The sequence below is a fragment of the Balaenoptera acutorostrata genome, chromosome 12 (genome assembly GCF_949987535.1).
Source record: "Balaenoptera acutorostrata chromosome 12, mBalAcu1.1, whole genome shotgun sequence".
NCBI classification, from domain to species: Eukaryota; Metazoa; Chordata; class Mammalia; order Artiodactyla; family Balaenopteridae; genus Balaenoptera; species Balaenoptera acutorostrata.
The window spans coordinates 54,755,956-54,774,782 of NC_080075.1; the positions used below are offsets into that span (position 1 = coordinate 54,755,956).

At 45.2% G+C, this 18,827-nt stretch overlaps 1 long non-coding RNA gene across 1 annotated transcript in view; it reads left to right on the forward strand.

Moving 5' to 3' along the window:
- The window catches only part of LOC130709404 (uncharacterized), a 70,816-nt gene extending 53,820 nt beyond the window's left edge, over positions 1–16,996 (forward strand). Inside the window, exon 4 of the long non-coding RNA XR_009009943.1 lies at positions 15,188–16,996. This is a non-coding gene — a long non-coding RNA (uncharacterized LOC130709404). The remainder of the gene's footprint in view (positions 1–15,187) is intronic.
- Positions 16,997–18,827: the final 1,831 nt, after the last annotated feature.

An 18,827-nucleotide genomic window follows, 5' to 3' on the forward strand; every position in this document is an offset into this window, starting at 1 on the left:
TTGCTTGGGCCAGAGCAAAACCTATCTCAGAGAGGTCTCTGGCCATTTCAGTCCAGACTCACATCCATCCACCCTGGGGACTCCAGTGTATAAATATATTAAAACTGTATTTTATCATATTGTATACGGTCATATTTAATAGAATTGATAATACTTCTTTTCGTTCATAATTACTGCTTTGACTCTACATGAAAAAACCTGTTTTGTGGTAAGTAATAGAAATCAAAATAGTGCTGGCCATGTAAGAAAATGGTACATTTAAGCCTTGTGGGTTTGATTTGAGACGAATGTTGACACCACGCTTGGAGACCATGTTAAACTATGTGGGCAAGGCTGGCAAGTACTGGCCAAGGACGGCTACTAACCTGGGGTCAGAGTGGACCACAAGTTGGATAAGCTAAGGATGTACATTGTCACTTTTTAAAGCTAAGGGACCCTGAAAACTGTCAGAATTATCCAATAGTAGAGACCTGAAGGTCTTCCAGTGGGTTTGCAGCTGGGGCAGCTGTCTCTCAGGTGCTTGCCACGGGATACGATGAAAATATCCTAGTTGTCTGTTTTTATAACTTATAATGTGCTTCCAGGAAGCAGACATCTTCAAGGGCAATTAGAAAGCTTGTAGATTTCTCCAGTGCAAGGCAGTATTGAAGCAAAGTGAAACATTTCCGAGAAAGGGTTCTGGGGAATTTATGTAATATAATCTCCAAAGATCATATTTATATATTTTACACGTATATATAAACTTCTCCCTACCAGCTCTGCTCTCCTAAGAACCCAGGTCCCACAAAGTCCATACCTTTGGGCTTTTTTGGTTTAGAAAGACATATTTATATGTTTATGCACTTTTATTTAGGTTTGTTTTCTTCTCTTTGATTTTAAAATTATTTTTTGTATATATTTCAGTAGCCTTTGAGTTTCACCTCTAGAAACAAATATAAAAAGTGATTATTTACATATCTATTAAACGGCCAAAATCCAAAACACTGCTAACACCAAATGCTGGTGAGGATATGAGGCAACGGGAACTCTCATTCATTGCTGGTGGGAATGCAAAATGGTACAGCCACTTTGGAAGACAGTTTGGCAATTTCTTACAAAACTAAACATACTGTTACGATATGATCCAGCAATTGCACTCCTTGGTATTTACTCAAAGGAGTTGAAAGCTTATGTTTACACAAAAACCTGTACATGATGTTCACATCAACTTTATTCATAATTGCCAAAACTTGGAAGCAATCAATATGTCCTTCAGTGGGTGAACGGATAAACTAGTACATCATACAATGTACGATGCTAAAAAGAAATGGGCTACCAGGCCATGAAGAGATATAGAGGAACCTTAAATGCATATTACTAAGTGAAAGAAGCCCATCTGAAAAGGCCACATACTGTATGATTACAACTATATGGCATTCTGGAAAAGGCAAAACTATGGAGACAGTAAAAAGATCAATAGTTGCCAGGGATTAGGGAGGGAGGGATGAACAGGTGGAACACAGTGAATTTTTAGGGCAATGAAACTAACTCTGTATGATACATGGTAGATACATGTCATTGTACATTTGTCCAAACACGTAGAATGTACAACACCAAGAATGAACTCTAAAGCTATGGACTTTGGGTGATAATGATGTATCAGTGTACATCCATCAACTGTGACAAATGCACCACTGTGGTGGAGGGTGCTGATGATGGGGGAGGCTATGCATGTGTTGGGGTAGGGAGTATATGAGATATATCCTCCTAGTATAGACATAGCCTCTCAATTTTGCTGTGAAACTAAAACTGCTCTAAAAAATAGTCTTTTTTTTTTTTTTTTTTTAAAGTGATTCTGGCTCTTATAGCTGCAGTCAAAAAGTAACACAAGGCAGACTCCTCCAGTGTTAAAATCATCCACCCAAAGTTTCACTGTTCGCCAGAAGATCTGCAGGTTGGGGGTAGCCGTGAAGAGAAAGAAGGATGAAGCACCGGGCTGCCCAGTTCATATTTGATCATTCATTCATTCATTCATCAAATCCTAACGGAGCACCTATTTTGTGTCATACACTCTGCCAGGTGCTGAGGATACAGCAATGAATAAAACTGACAAAAATCCCTGCCCTCATTGGAGCTTTCTTTCTTTCTCTTTCTTTCTTCCTTCCTCCCTTCCTTCTTTCCTTCCTTCCTTCCTTCCTTCCTTCCTTCCTTCCTTCCTCTTTCTTTCTTTCTTTCTTCCCTTCCCCCTTTCCTTCTTCCTTTCTTTCTTTCTTTTATTTATTTTTTTGGCTGCGTTGGGTCTTCGTTGGTGCGCGCGGGCTTTCTCTAGTTGCAGCGAGCGGGGGCTACTCTTCATTGTGGTGCGCGTGCTTCTCATTGCGGTGGCTTCTCTTGTTGTGGTGCTTGGGCTCTAGGCGCACGGGCTTCAGTAGTTGTGGCATGCGGGCTTAGTTGCTCTGCGGAATGTGGGATCTTCCCGGAGCAGGGATTGAACCCATGTCCCCTGCATTGGCAGGTGGATTCTTAACCACTGTGCCACCAGGAAAGTCCCGGTGCTTACTTTCTAGTGGGGAAGACGGCACGGGCAGAGGCCCTGAAGTGGGAGCGTGCCGTGGGTGTTGGAGCAACAGTGAAGATGTCTATGTGGCTGGGGCAGAGGCGTCAGACAGGGGGAGGAGCAGGGGAGGTGGGAGAGGGATGGGGCCAGACCATGTGTGCTGTGAAGGTCATAGTTAGGGCTTTGGATTTACTCTGAGTGGTGGTATGGGAGCCACTGGGAGGACATGAGCAGTGGAGTGACATGGTCCAACCTACACTATCACAGCATCCCCCTGGCTGCTGTGTGGAGAATAGACTTCAGGGGCACAAGTGGAAGCGGCGCCTCCAGCGAGGAGGCTGCTGCAATAGTCTGGGCCAAAGACCTTGATGGCTGGACCAGAGTGGTGGCATCGGGTTGGTGAAAAGCATTGTTCCAGTTATGGACGTGCTTTAAAAATGTTTTTTAAATGTTTATTTATTCATTTGGCTGTGCCAGGTCTTAGTTGCGGCACGCGGGATCTTTGTTGCCACGTGCGGGATCTTCATTGCAGCATGCAGGATCTAGTTCCCCAACCAGGGATTGAACCCAGGCCCCCTGCATTGGGAGCACGGAGTCTTTTTTTTTTTTATTTATAATTTTTGCAAGAAACTCGTATCCTCTTTACTTTCTTTTTTTTTTTTTAATTAATTAATTAATTAATTTATTTTTGGCTGTGTTGGGTCTTCGTTTCTGTGCGAGGGCTCTCTCTAGTTGCGGCAAGCGGGAGCCACTCTTCATCGCGGTGCGCGGGCCTCTCACTATCGCGGCCTCTCGTTGCGGAGCACAGGCTCCGGACGCGCAGGCTCAGTAGTTGTGGCTCACGGGCCTAGTTGCTCCGCGGCATGTGGGATCCTCCCAGACCAGGGCTCGAACACGTGTCCCCTGCATTGGCAGGCAGGTTCTAACCACTGCGCCACCAGGGAAGCCCCCAGATGTGCTTTGAAGGTAGTGCTGGTAGGGTTTGCTGACAGATGGATTGTGTGGCCTTACCTGGTCCTAACTTGGTCTAAACTGTGTTTTCATTTAATGACAAATATTGGATCTGCGGGGTCTTCAGCAAACATCAACTCCCACTTACGTGAAGTTACAAATGAGGATTTTTCTGGAAGAATATGCAGACCAGAAGGAAAAGCTTTAGAAATGGGTTCTGAAAGGATGAGTCTGGGATCTTAGTCCCGAGAGTTATCCTTCGGGTAAGGCCCCATTCATGGGACGAATAGCTCTAGCAGTCTCAATTCAGGATTCAAATTTCAGCGGGAGAGCTAGTAAGGCTACCCTGGGCCACATGGTTGTCACTGGATGCAGCCACCAGATGTATGGATGGGTGGGGAGTGGGTAGGGAAAGGTACTTCACACGAGTCAAATTAGGGGCTGAGATCAAAAGAAAGAAGGGGAAAATAGGTACTGGGCAAAAAAACCACCGTTACTTACACTCAATTCCAGCATAGAGTTTAAGAGGTGAATGAAATAGAGGCTCTGGTTTTGACTGACCAGGAAGTGGGCAGGGAAGGAAATCAGCTGGTTCCCTCTGAGTTGAATTGAGGAAAGAGTGCTGGCCTGGTCTGGGCTCTGCTGCTCACTGGCTGTGCTACTTCAGGCCACGGCTTAACCTCTCTGGCTCCAGGCTCCTATGGACTAGAGCGAATGCTGTAAACCTTGTCTTCATCAAAGACCACCTTGATGATTTTTCTCATCCCCCCTCCCAAACCGCCCCCGCTACACATTCATGGGCTTATCTTATAGAAATGTACAACATGCATTAGGCTTCTTGAAATTTCCAGACTAGCTGAGGAGGGGGAGTGTGGACATTGTATTAAAGGGGGCTTGAAACAGGGAGTGAATGAAACAGGCAAAGTAAATTTCAGGATTTACTGAAATTTTACAGCAGCATTTCATAGGCAGGATCAAGAGTATTTTAATAGTCTCTCCTACTGTTCATTTTCCACCTCTATTGAGACTAAAGAAACTGTGTCCTCAGAAAGGTTTCATCCACCCAGTGCTTTCTAGGCTTCAAGATTCCATTTGCTACCTTGTCACCTTGAATTCCCCACTGGGGGTGCCACGCCAGCTGTAAATGTTCACGCAGCAAATTGCACTGGATTTCTCCCCCATCCGCACAGAGCCCTCGGTTTGGAACACACCCCCTCCTCCCCAGCACTTATGCCCACTTACATTTCATATCATCCTATTTAGCACTTGATTACATATTGCCTCGATTTGTTCTCCAGCCCACTCCCATCAGAGCCTCCCTCCTTCCAGCGCACCCACTCCTACCTCCCAGGATGCTGGGGTTTCAACTTCCTCAAAACCTACAGTCTCGTTCCCTTGCCATGTTCTGTCCTTGCATCAGAACCCTACCCTCCTCTTCTTCATTTCCGTCCCTATTTAACCTAAGCTTCAGGAGCCACGTCGTCACCCTCCTTGGCCTAAACCCTCCCTGCCCTCTGCAGGTCCTGCTGCCGCTGCTTCTGTCTGGCCGTACTCCAGCCTGCTCAGGTCGGCTCTTCCTTCTCTCTGACATCTGGGCTCCTGAGCTCTGCTGGAGAAATCACAGCCCACGCAGATTGGCGCTACTACAGAGCCGTCATCTGCCGGCCTCAGTGGCGCTGAGCAGCCTGGAAACCCTTTCAGAGTCCCTGTCAGCAAACTCGTCCTTCCCCACAGTGATTCTTCTTCTAAGCATTTCCCACTCCTTGAGTTTTGCTGAGAAAATAGAAGCCATCAGATAGGAATTCCCTCACCCTGATGTATCCCCCCTTCTGCCCTCTTTCATCCTTCCTGCCTCTCCTCCTCTGAGAGGCTGTGGGACTCCCTTACTTGGCCAAAGTTAACCCCTCCTGAGAGCTCCACAGCTGTGGCCCCTCCTTGGCGTCATCAGTTCTCTCTCTTCTCTACCTTCTTTTTCTCTGGCCCATCTTGTCTTTCTCCTGAGCACATAAATACTTTCCCTCTCCATCACACTGAGGCTTCCTTCCCAGCCAAACTTCAAGGTATACCTGGTGAGACCATAGCCTGCCATGACCGAAAGTGTGCAAAGGACACGTTGTCAGGTCCATGGTCACTTTCAGCCTGTCGACTTGACTTTGCTGAAGTCATGACACCACTGACCTCTTTCTCTTCTGGCTTCTCTCCCTTCTCTCCACTGTCACCCTCTGTGAACACTTGGTTCTCCTGCTTCCCACCCCCTCACATTCCAACCTTCTTACACTCTGCTTCTCCCCCTGCTGCTCTCTTGCTCCTGGCTCACCCCCTCTTCCGCTGGCCACCTTCTGTCTCGTCGTGGGCCTTAGTGCATTTCCTTCCTCTGTCCGGAATGCCCTTCTCCCTCCTTGCCACCTCACCAGGACAGGTCCTATTCATCTCTTAGGGATCAGCTCAGGTGTTGCCTCATCCCTAAGTCAGTCTTTCATGATCATGCCTCATCTGAATTCCCAAAACACCGTGAGCATGTCTTAGTCTTAGCACTTATCACATTATATTGAAATTATCTATCTATCTGTGTCTGCTCCACTAATCTGTCAGCCCCTTCATGCTGGGGACTGAGCCTCTTAGCTCCCATATGCCTGGCACAGCTTGATACACATAATACATGCTCAATTCATTCATGTTTGCTGAATGAGTGAATGAGTTAATATATTAGTTATTATTCTCAACTAGGCTACTCCAGGGTAGTAGATGTGATCAGTCTTCTCAGAGCATTTTTAGGTGATTTTATATATCTAATATACTTTTTTTTTAAAGATTTGTTTATTTATTTATTTTTGGCTGTGTCAGGTCTTAGTTGTGGCACTCGGGATCTTCATTGAGGCATGCGGGATCTTTCGTTGTGGCACGTGGGCTTCTCTCTAGTTGGGGCGGGTGGGTTTTCTCTTCTCTAGTTGTGGCACGCAGGCTCCACGGTGTGTGGGCTGTCTGTAGTTTGCGGCACACGGGCTCTTTAGTTGAGGCGCACGAGCTCAGTAATTGTGGCACTCGGGCTTAGTTGCCCTGTGGCATGTGGGATCTTAGTTCCCTGACCAGGGATCGAACCCGAGTCCCCTGCATTGTACGGCGGATTCTTTATCACTGGACCACCAGGGAAGTCCCTATATATCTAATGTACTTTAATTGCAGTAAAATACATATAACATGAAAGTTTAAAGTGTACAACTCAGTGACATTTAGTACCTTCACAATGTTGTGCAACCATACCCACTTTCTAGTTTCAGAACATTTTTATCACCCCAAAAAGGAAACCCTATACCTGTTAAGCAGTCATTCTTCATTCCTAGCTCCTTCCTATCTCCCCCAGCTCCTGGCAATCAAGGATCTGCTTTGTCTCTGTGGATTTGCCTGGTCTGGATATTTCATATAAATGGAATCATATGATATGTGGTCTTTTATATCTGTTTTTTTTTTTTTTCACTTAGCATAATGTCTTTCAGGTTCATCCCTGGTGTAACATGTATTACTTCATTTCTTTTTTTATGGGCAAATAGTATCCCATTGTATGGCCAAATAGCTATACCACATTGTTTAGCCACTCATCAGCTAATGGACATTTGGGTTGTTTCTACCTTTTGGCTGCTGTGAATTGTGCTGCTACAAAGATCTGTGAATGAGTTTTTGTTTCAACACCTGTTTTCAGTTCTTTGGGATGTATACCCAGGAGTTGAATTGTTGAGTCATTTGGTAATTCTATGTTTAATCTATTCAGGAACCACCAAACTGTTTTCCATAGCAACTGCACCATTTTACATGTATATTCATATACCATTTACATTACATGAGGGTTCCAATTTCTCCACATTCTTGCTAACATTTTATATTTTCCTTTTTTTTTTTTTTTAGCGTAGCCATGCTAGTGGGCATGTATGGTAGATATATTTCAAAGTACATGCTCAGCTTAAATGATTCCTATCTATAAATGCTTTCTTGTCATCTGTAGAGAGTGGCTCCCAACAGCTGTTTATTCCTAATGGGACCCTGACTCCTGGTCATGGTTGATTGGATCAGGGATTCCTGAGCCAATTTGGGCCAAAAGAGTTCCTTCCATGGGGGCTTTGTTTGAGAGAGAGGGATGAGAGGAGAGAGCCTGGGTTCATATGGCTGAAATATGAACTTTAGGAGCTGTGGCAGTCTGTCTTTGATCCCACATGTAGACAGAACAACAGGGGGAACTCCCCAGAAAAAAAAAAAAGGACACAAATACTCAGAGAGAAACAGAAATGAAAGCTGGGGAGAGCACATATCCCCTGAGTTTCTGACAGCCTACAAGTTCCCAGTTCTGGATTTTCCTTGGGCCTGACACATTCTTGCCCTTAGGGCCAATAAATCACCTTTCCATCCTATTGTGGTTAAGCCAACTCCGGTGAATTTCTATTTCTTGCAAGTAATAGAATCCAGGGCAGCAACAACTCATTTGCACTCTCACAACCTACTTGACTGAAGAGGGGCCTTCAAACTGTAGGCCAAAAGAAAATATCTGTAAGGTTACTTCCATCTTTTTTGTCATTCCTTGTGCTCTCACTGACATTACCTTTGCCCACCAACCCAATGTAAATTTGGAGGCAATCCAGTGTATTAACCTCACCTAATATTCATGAAGCATCCTCAAGGGCAGGGTGTCCAGCACTTTGCTACCACCTTGATGTGTCTTTTAGCATCTGTTCTAGATTTTTTTCCCCTAATAGCAGAACTCTTTCGTTCAGCTCTCCAAATGTCATGTTTTCTTGATTTGGTGGTCACTGTAACTTTTCCCACTCTTATAGAGCTTTTCAAGGGCAGCAAGGTAACATAGCATGGAGGAAAGGACACTCAGCAGGAAGTTTTGCAAAACCAGATTCCAGTCCTATCCTGCACTCGCTTTGCTCTGTAATGCTGAGTAAATCATGAAATGCTCTTGATCTGTTTTTTCCCATCTGTGGAAGTGGGAGAGAAAAATAATACTTTCTCTGCCTACTTCACAGAGATGCAAGCTAAAATTAGGTCATGGATGTGAACATGCTATGAGGCAAAGATATATAAACTGCTGTATCTAAAATGGCAATGAACTCCCTTGATTTCTATCCCACTCTCAGACACCAAGTTTGAGGTCCTCGTTTAATAATTACTTGGATTTAACTCTAGTTGTTTTTTCTTTTCTTTTTAATAAATTTATTTTATTTTATTTTGTTTATTTATTTTTGGCTGCGTTGGGTCTTCGTTGCTGCCCATGGGCTTTTCTCTAGTTGTGGAGAGTGGGGTCTACTCTTCGTTGAGATGCGCGGGCTTCGCATCGCGGTGGCTTCTCTTGTGGAGCACGGGCTCTAGGCGCACGGGCTTCAGTAGTTGTGTGGCACACGGGCTTAGTTGCTCCGTGACATGTGGGATCTTCCTGGATCAGGGCTCGAACCCGTGTCTCCTGCATTGGCAGGTGGATTCTTAACCACTGCACCACCAGGGAAGCCCCTTTTCTTTTCTTTTAAGATACATAATGACTATATTAAAAACCTAGAGAGCCCCTGAGAGGTAGGGGCACTCTGCAGACTCCCCTTTGGCCTGGGGTGTCTCCGAAGGCATGCTGGGATGGGACTGATGCCTTTGAAAATTCACCATAGTTCCAACTGTGTAGGGAGACATGACAACTAAATGTAATGTGAAATCCTGGATGAAAATGCAGGAAAAGGGGTCGGGCTGGGCTCTTCTGGGCATGGTGAGCAGCGGGCCCCCCATGGGTGCATGACAGGGATGGCAAGCCTGGGGCTCTCTGCCTTGTAGTTTTTTGGTCGTAGGTTAGACAGGTGGTGTCAGTAAGTGGAGACTGAGGAAAGTCATTTTTATGATTGGAAAGCGTTATGCCTTTTCTTCTGCTAGGCCTTTAGTGTTGGTTTTTCATTAATTCTTCATCAGGAGTTAGGCTGCCTTGGAGGACTGTTATTGCTATTGTTACCCTCAGCGTACCACAGACCTCAGATCATGGAGAGATGTCTTATGTTTAGGGTAGAGGCTGGTTTTCCAGAGGGTTTTAATTCGTGTGTCTTTGAATTTCAATTTTAGCTCTTGGCCTCATGCTGTGCTTCAGTTTAAGAGTCTTTCTTCCAACTCTGCTAGCAGGATCCCACTGCTGCTTGTTACTGATGCTCCGTGGCCTAGCGGTGGGGAGCAGGGGGGAGTGTTTCCTGAGGACCTGGTTAATCTTCAGTCCTGGGAAGGCCCTGCATTGCTGGTATCATGGTGTGGCCTGTTCAGTGCTCCAGACTTGCCTGTTGTAGTTCCTCCTGTACATGCTTCTGCCTCTTCCCTGGGAATAGAAGCGTGTGTGTGTTTGTGTGTGTGTGTTTCACCTCCCCTTCCTCGGGACCTTAAGGGTGATAGTCTCTATTACCCTACCCTCTCAGATTAAGACTTTGTTCCCATCTAGGAGATGGGGAGAAAGGCCCAGGAGTGCTCTGTGTCCCAACCACAGCAGCTGCATTGCCTTTCCCCACACCAGCTCCATGAGGGAAGCTTCCTCAGAATCCACTGCCATCCTCCCTGTGAGCAATGGTGGAATACTAGGTAAAAAAGCCTTCAAGATGACATGAACCTCCCACCTTACATACTGTCCCGAGGGGTTGAACACTTCCCAGATTTCCACATTTAACATCCACCGATTCATCACCTACTCTCAGTATATTCAGCGTTGACAAGAAGGGAAATGTTGTGGTCCTCATGACTGGCCGAGTGCAGGAGGTGAGACTAGCACTCTGAAACACTGCAGTGTCAGGGCTTCCCTGGTGGTGCAGTGGATAAGACTCCACACTCCCAGTGCAGGGGGCCGGGGTTCAATCCCTGGTCAGGGAACTAGATTCCACATGCATGCCGCAACTAAGAGTTCACATGCCACAACTAAGGAGCTGGGGAGCTGCAACTAAGGAGCCACCTGACGCAACTAAGGAGCCCATGAGCCGCAACTAAGTAGCCTGTCTGCCGCAACTAAGGAGCCCATTAGCCGCAACTAAGTAGCCTGTCTGCCACAACTAAGACCCAGCGCAACCAACTAAATAAAAAAAAAAAACAAAACCCAAACAAACAAAAATACCCCAAAAACAACAAAAAAGAAACTGCACCGTCCACTTCCCAACTTGGCTTAAGATTGTTAGCCACTTCTTCTGTGTGTTAGGCATAGATTTTTTTTTTTTTTAATTTTGGGTTTATTTATTTATTTATTTATTATTTATTTATTTATGGCTGTGTTGGGTCTTCGTTTCTGTGCGAGGGCTTTCTCTAGTTGCGGCAAGTGGGGTCCACTCTTCATCACGGTGCGCGGGCCTCTCACTATCGCGGCCTCTCTTGTTGCGGAGCACAGGCTCCAGACGCGCAGGCTCAGTAGTTGTGGCTCACGGGCCCAGTTGCTCCGCGGCATGTGGGATCTTTCCAGACCAGGGCTCGAACCCGTGTCCCCTGCATTGGCAGGCAGATTCTCAACCATTGTGCCACCAGGGAAGCCCAGGCATAGATTTGTTTACTTTATCTTGAAGAAGAGTGATACATTGAGGGATGCTAGTATATGTAAAATGGAGCAAAGATAAGATGAATCCACACTAAAAAAGACATGTTTATCTTAATTTGTTTGACCAGGTTAACAGTTTCTGCCTCTAGGTATAATTTTTTGCTGAAATTCAATGCCTCATGGATCATGTGTTATGGGGAAGACAGTGAAATTAAGGATGTAATCTCCATGCCTTTCTTTGACTTGATTTGCTGCCATGCCCTCTACACATAGTAGAAAACATGTTTTTTAGAAGTGCCAAGATTGTATGGTTTCTACAGCTTGAACCTCAGAAAGAGATAGAATTTATCAATTCGAAAATCTTGCCCTGCTTCTTCTGCAGGGATCATTATACTTAGGTTGATTCTGTGACGTCTTATCATCACTTGTGGTTTGGGGATGGAGAGAATGTCTGTAATACATGGAATGTTCCTTACCCAAGATCACATCCATCAGTCTAGCTCCAGAGTTTGTGCTCTTAACCACGTGATGCCACTGACAAGATTAAAATGGAGCAAACAGGTTCATTTCCCCTTTCTAAGAGTTGGATGATGTTGAACTGGGAGAGATTACATCTAGACAAGATAGTGACTGTGTTGGATCCAGACAGCTCCCTTTCTTGGTCCACAGTGTTGTCGTAACCAGGGAAATTCCCGCTCATCTTTAGAGGTGAAACACTCCAGGCATTTTCCTGCTGCAGTGACACCAGCTTCAATGTGGGTCTCCTCTCCTTTGCCAGCCGCGTAGGAGTCACTCAGCCAGTTCTGAGGCTTTTTTAGTCAGAGGAAGTTGTTCCACGTGTAGCTGTACATTCGGTGTGTTTGTGGGAGGAGGTGAGTTCAGGATTCTCTTACACTGCCGTCTTGGACCCCTTTTTTTCTTTTTTGAATGTGGCTCTGTCTCTTCATCCATTTCTCTTGGACACTGACACACACTTTTAAAATTACAAATAAAGGAAATGAGAGACATGCATCCTGTTCGGTTTTAAGGCAGGCTAACTTCTTGCTATTTCTTAACGACTGTATTTAATTTTCCTTTAACCTAACACGCCATTTCCTAACAAATCTCCACAGTGTACGTATATGGTCCATTAGACAGTGGTTCCCAGACTTGTCTGCACCTTAGACTCAAGGGGAGCTTCAAAAAATACTAATGCCTGTGTCCCACCCCTAGAGATTATGATGTCACTGAACTGCAGTGTGTTCTGGGCTTTGGAAATTTATAAAGATCTCTAAATGATTCCAGTGTGTAGCCAGGTTTGGGAATCACTGTCTTTAAGGTTCTTCTTTTTTAAAAAAATCTAATCATCTTGGGGTTAATTCCCAACTAGGTTCTCATCAGAAGCATTTCCCTTATAAATTAGTGTAGGAAACAACAGGAGATTAATCCTAAATCCATCCCTTCTCCCTACTGTGATTGCCTTGGTCTTCATCAGGTTAATTGAAACCCCTTCTGATAAGTGCAGGGAAAGCATTAATGGAGGCTTCACTTATCTGCACACACATTTCCTGTTCTGCTATGTCTTCCCTGCAATAAGTTAGTTATGATTTGCATGATACCTTTTTTTTTTTTTTTTTCCAATTCAAATGGCCTCTCACTATACCTGAGTGGCTGGCTGGGTCTGTCTACCTACTGTCTTCACTTCTTTTTTTTTTTTTTAATGATATTTTTGTCTGCTTACATTCTTTTTATGTATGTATGTATGTATGTATGGCTGTGTTGGGTCTTCGTTTCTGTGCGAGGGCTTTCTCTAGTTGTGGCAAGCGGGGGCCACTCTTCATCGTGGTGCGCAGGCCTCTCACTATCGCGGCCCCTCGTTGCGGAGCACAGGCTCCAGACGCGCAGGCTCCAGACGCGCAGGCTCAGTAATTGTGGCTCACGGGCCGAGTTGCTCCGCGGCATGTGGGATCTTCCCAGACCAGGGCTCGAACCCGCGTCCCCCGCATTGGCAGGCAGATTCTCAACCACTGCGCCACCAGGGAAGCCCTGTGTTCACTTCTGAGTGGACACAATTTCCCTCTCCACTTATGTTATCTCCATCTTCTGGATCTAGCCATCCAGCTCGGCAAGCTTGTTCCAAGGGTTGCTTGAGCTACACCTCGGACTGAGACATTTCACAATTTGGAGCCAGACTTGGTGAAGCAATTCTACACTTCTGTGTTTGTCTATTCCTCCCTGACTGGGGGCAGGCTGAATGTACTGTTGATTCTGTAATATAAGCAAATCCCATTAGGGACCCTCTGGTGGTTATAGCCAATACTATATTGGCTTTCATTAGGAGCTAGGGCAGATACAAACCTGAACACAAATTCTTTGGGACTTTTTGGGCCACCCCCTGACCCAAGGGAATATGTGAACATCATCTCAAATGTGAATCTGTATTCTAAAGTAAAAACTAAGACTGCTGTTTCGTCAGGGCATCGTCCCCATTTAACATGAGTCACTGTGTTTCATCGGCCTTGGCCCTCTGGGTTTATAACACCATCTGATTTCCAGGGAGTGGGGATGACAGAAGAATAGATGCTTTCAGTCAAACAAGCGTTACTGAGTTCTGGACTATTTTAGGCCATACGGTGCCACAGCCCATGAAAGTCCTTATTCTCTCCCTTCTTCTCTGGTTCACTACATCTCTAATTGGCTAGAACCAGAGCATCAACCCCAACCAAGGGTGAGAGTTGAAACTCACCCATGTCATCAATGGAGGGCCCAAATCATTCTTTCTCTTTTAAGAACTTCTTAATTTTTTTAGTTGCTTAAATTCTTTTATAGTCTTTTTTAGTCTCTTTGAAGAAAGCTATTTTTATATTAAACCATAATCTTAGGTATTTTAAAGAAACTTACCATTACTTTCAATGATTGAAATATAAAGCCATTTTCTCCCACTTTATCTTTGCTTCAGGGACCCAAGAGAAGTCCAGAAATGTATGTGATGCCCAAGGCCACAGTTGCTTCTCTAGATTAGGGTAAACAAGGGACATTGTACTTATGTGTTATTAATGCAGTATCACTATTAATAATAACCGAATCTATTGAGCATTTACTATGTGCCAGCCACTTTCCTAGGCTCTTTCCACAATTTATTTCAATTACTTCTTGTCCTACCCTATGAAGTAGGTATTATTTATTATCTCCATTTTACGTATGAGGATGTAGAAACTTAGGGAATTTAAAGCTTACACAGCTAGTTAAGTGGTGGGATCAGAGCTTGAACTTATCCTGACCGCTGCAGAGCCCATGTTCTTAATCTCTAGAGTCTTCTGACATGATCTCTTTCCATGGAAATGTTGTCCTTAAATCCCAGTAACACAGCTTGCTCTGATTGTAAAAACTAAGGCCAACATAGCACAGGGAGATCAGCTCGGTGCTTTGTGGCCACCTAGAGGGGTGGGATAGGGAGGGTGGGAGGGAGACGCAGGAGGGAGGAGATATGGGGATGAATGTATACGTATAGCTGATTCACTTTGTTATACAGCAGGAACTAACACACCATTGTAAAGCAATTATACTTCAATAAAGATGTTAAAAAAAAATAAAAATAAATACTAAGGCCAGCATGATTGTTGGGGTTCTAAATGTGAGGGATCAATTTTTTTTTTTTTTTAAACAATTGGTTTTTTTGTTTTTTGTTTTTTTTTAAATTTTATTTATTTATTTATGGCTGTGTTGGGTCTTCGTTTCTGTGCGAGGGCTTTCTCTAGTCGCGGCAAATGGGGGCCACTCTTCATCGCGGTGCGCGGGCCTCTCACTATCGCGGCCTCTCTTGTTGCAGAGCACAGGCTCCAGACGCGCAGGCTCAGTAATTGTGGCTCACGGGCCTAGTTGCTCCGCGGCATGTGGGATCTTCCCAGACCAGGGCTCGAACCCGTGTCCCCTGCATTGGCAGGCAGATTCTCAACCACTGCGCCACCAGGGAAGCCCCAGGGATCAATATTTTAATGCACATATTAATCACTGGAAGAATCATTATTGATGGGTTCATTGACAAACAGCATTTTATTCACTCAGATTCTGGACAGGGTTCTGGATGTTAGGAGATGATGGAAGGGGGGCTGACTTGGCCTCCTTGGGGGTTCTTCAGCCACACCTGTGCCGTCACTGCTCATTCACATTCTGCTCTAAAACGCTCCCTTATTTCACAGACCTCACATAAAAGCGATGGAGCTGGCTGACAAGTCTGAGGACTGCTGACGCTTTTGAACGAAGAAACAGCAATTTCAGAAAATGAATCCTGTGGTTTAGAAAGAAATCATCTGAACTTAAATAAAGAAAGAAAAGAAGAGAAAAAAATTGTTCTCATCACAAAGAAAACAATTTCCTTAGGCCTAGAGAATTATAGTCTATTTATGAAGGCTTCAACCCTCTGAGATATCCAGATTTTGAGTGTCAAAAGGAACCTTTAAAGATAGCTTTTTCGTCTGAGTCCTGAATTTTACAGAAAGGAAACTGAGGCTCTGAGAGAGTTTGGGACCATATAACTAGTTAGTGGAAGCTGACTCCCAGTTTTCCTGCCTTTATCTTACTCCTTTTTACTTTTGCTCTTTAAATGACAGGGTATTCATAGGCCACTGGGAAGAAAAAAAACAAGACAGCTTCTGCTTCTGCAAGAAAGGTCAGTGAGAGCTCCGAAACTTCTAGAAAGAGGAGAGTCAAATTATTTAATCTAATTTCAGGAATAGTCTTGATCTTATTAGCTGAAGGACTGAATAAGGAGGCAAAGGCCTTACAAAGCAAGATTTATTACTACTTTCCGTAAAAGCACAGGGAAAATGAATATTAGCTTAATGGGGATTTGGGTCTATAATTTGATTCTTTGCCTCAGCTTAGAGAAACAACCCACAGACAAAAGGTCAATGGATCCTAGTAGTGATCTCCTGAGCCAGTGAGGCAAGGGATCACCTGCCATTTCTCCAGGTACCCCTAGGATCAGAAATCACCTCTGTGGTATGGAAACCTAGAAAGGAAGAAATCCAGTGGACTCTTACTGGCCTGGAAAGTGTGTTAAAAGTGCCAGTGCTTCTTCACCTGACCCTTGAAGCAATTGATAAGATTTCCTTAGTGAGAAAATATCTAGCAAGGATGTGGCCAATGGTACTAATATTAGTTCCCAGGGGAAGAATTTGGAGGCGAAATGGAGAAAAGAAAGAGGGCTGGGCTGTGTCAATTCAATAAGCGCTTACTGGATGCTAACTATGTAGCAGACACCAAGCGATAAATAAAACCTCTCTGTCCTTGGAAACACTTGCAGATGAGTAGGAACTAGCAACTACAGAGGAAATTTCTCCCAGGATTCAGACACCAATATTCAAAACTGTCCAGCCTCCCAGCAGCTCATTTCCATTCTGAGACCTTGTTCTGTTACAATTATTGGGCAGCACAGTTCACTCTGTGGGCTACAAAACTCCCCAGCTACTTAGCAGCTCACAGATGTTAACCCAGCAGCTGGGTGCTGGATGAGGCACACACAGCCAGCCAAAATCTCAGGATGCTTGAAAGGAAAAAGAGAAATTCAGAGTCAACTGATGCATCCAGATGTCATTGGTGCAAACAGGCAGCAGGACCTGTCCCAGCCCAGCTCAGAAATTCAGTTCTTGCTGGTAGCCTCACTCTATCAAGAGTTCAGTTATTGGGACTTCCCTGGTGGTGCAGTGGTTAAGTAATCCGCCTGCCAATGCAGAGGACAGGAGTTCGAGCCCTGGTCCGGGAAGATCCCACATGCCGCAGAGCAACTAAGCCCATGCACCGCAACTACTGAGCCCGCGCTCTAGAGCCCGCGAGCCACAACTACTGAGCCTCTGCGCCACAACTACTGAAGCCCGTGCACCCTAGAACCCGTGCTCTGCAACAAGAGATGCCATCGTGATGAGAAGCCTGCATGCTGCAACGAGAAGCCTGCACACTGCAACGAAGAGTAGCCCCTGCTCGCCACAGCTAGAGAAAGCCCGCGCAACAAAGACCTAACGCAGCCAAATAAATAAATAAATAATAAAGAAACAAATTTTAAAAAAAAGACTTCAGTTATTGAGGAAAGGGACTATTTGCTTGTGTTAAAAAAAATGCATTATCCATCAGGGGATCCAATCCAGGCCAGTGCCAGTTGGATCAATCAACCTTTTAAAAATCTTCTTAGGGTAAAGATTCAGCTACAGTCATGAATTAAAGATGTGAGGGAGAGAAAGATAGTGCACAGCTTACGGTGGTTAACACTGGGTTTAAAACCAGTGACACTGCATTAATCTTGTTGAGGCCTTATAGGAATTGAGTAAAATTTGTTTTAACCATTTCTGTTCTGATTGATAAGCATTAAAAATTATTGAATTTTGTGGAAGGTAAGAAGGGGAATGACTTCAGTGGGGAAAGGGGAGGCAAGTCATGGCTAAATCAACTCCTTTTTTTTTAAATTAAAAAACCCCCAGAATTTTCCACCAAAGCTGTGTATCTGTTTGCTAAATATTAAATGAGTGCCTTATTGGCCAATTTTACTCATCCCCCTGCAGATATATTTCCAAGTCACGAATCCTCCTGTACACACACGACAGGAGAGGTAGTAACTGGGGGCATACATAGCTGTTAGGGTAACTTTTTGTATCCCTAAGTGAATTACCCATTGTTCCTCTGTATTTTTACAGGTAGAGTTATGGCAGAGGTTTCAGGAAACCACAGGCTGGCTTCATAGGTGTGTCTCCAGTGCAGTCACACAGGGCTGCACACTCAAAAGGGACCCACACTTGGCAGTTAATGCTCACCATTCACCGTCTTGAAATTGTTAGTAATTTTATCTTTGATTTTGTTTCTGTAAGCGAATGGGACAATGGAGCATGTGCCCAGGGTTTGGTAGCCTTTACCCTCCTGCAGTCCTGTCTTCCTAGCCTTCCTGCCTCCCTGGGATGGATTTTTGACTATCTGCTCCCTATCCCCTGGCAACCTGAGCCTCACCTGGCCTCCCCTTCCCCATCCCTGCCTTGTGATCACTGCCACCCTCCACCTGGAGTGATGACCAGGTTGCATCGGTGGGGGGAGGCCTGCGTGCCACTATTGCCTTCTGTTCCTGGCAGGGGTCTGGGTACAGGTGTGGGGAGGGTCCAGGTTGGGTGTGTGCTCATGGCATCTCATGGCAGGGCGAGGTGGCAGCAATCTCTGCCCTGGGCTGGCAATGCCACAGTGGGCAGCCTCTGATCTATGTACTGAGTGCAGCCAGCATGGAGGCTGCAATCTCTCAGGGAGTCACCTGTTGACTGTGGGTTGGGGCAGTGGGCCTATGGGAAGGGGGAGATTGATTTCCTCACCCCTGGCCAGGGCCCTGTATTTTCATTTTTCAATGGACCTGGCTGGCAAGTGGTCAACTTCAAAGACTGTGGAGATGGGAAGAAGCCAACTTCTTTTTTTTAGAAAGGTAGAGAAGGTTTTGAGGGCTGTAATTTTTAAGCCAGATTTTTTTAAAATTAATTTATTTATTTATATTTATTTTTGGCTGTGTTGGGTCTTCATTTCTGTGCGAGGGCTTTCTCCAGTTGTGGCGAGCGGTGGCCACTCTTCATCGCGGTGCGCGGGCCTCTTACCGTCACGGCCTCTCCCGTTGCGGAGCACAGGCTCCAGACACGCAGGCTCAGTAGTTGTGGCCCACGGGCTTAGTCGCTCCGCGGCATGTGGGATCTTCCCAGACCAGGGCTCGAACCCATGTCCCCTGCATTGGCAGGCAGATTCTCAACCACTGCGCCACCAGGGAAGCCCCAAGAAGCCAACTTCTTGATGAATAGAGTTTTTATATGGCATCTAGCTTGG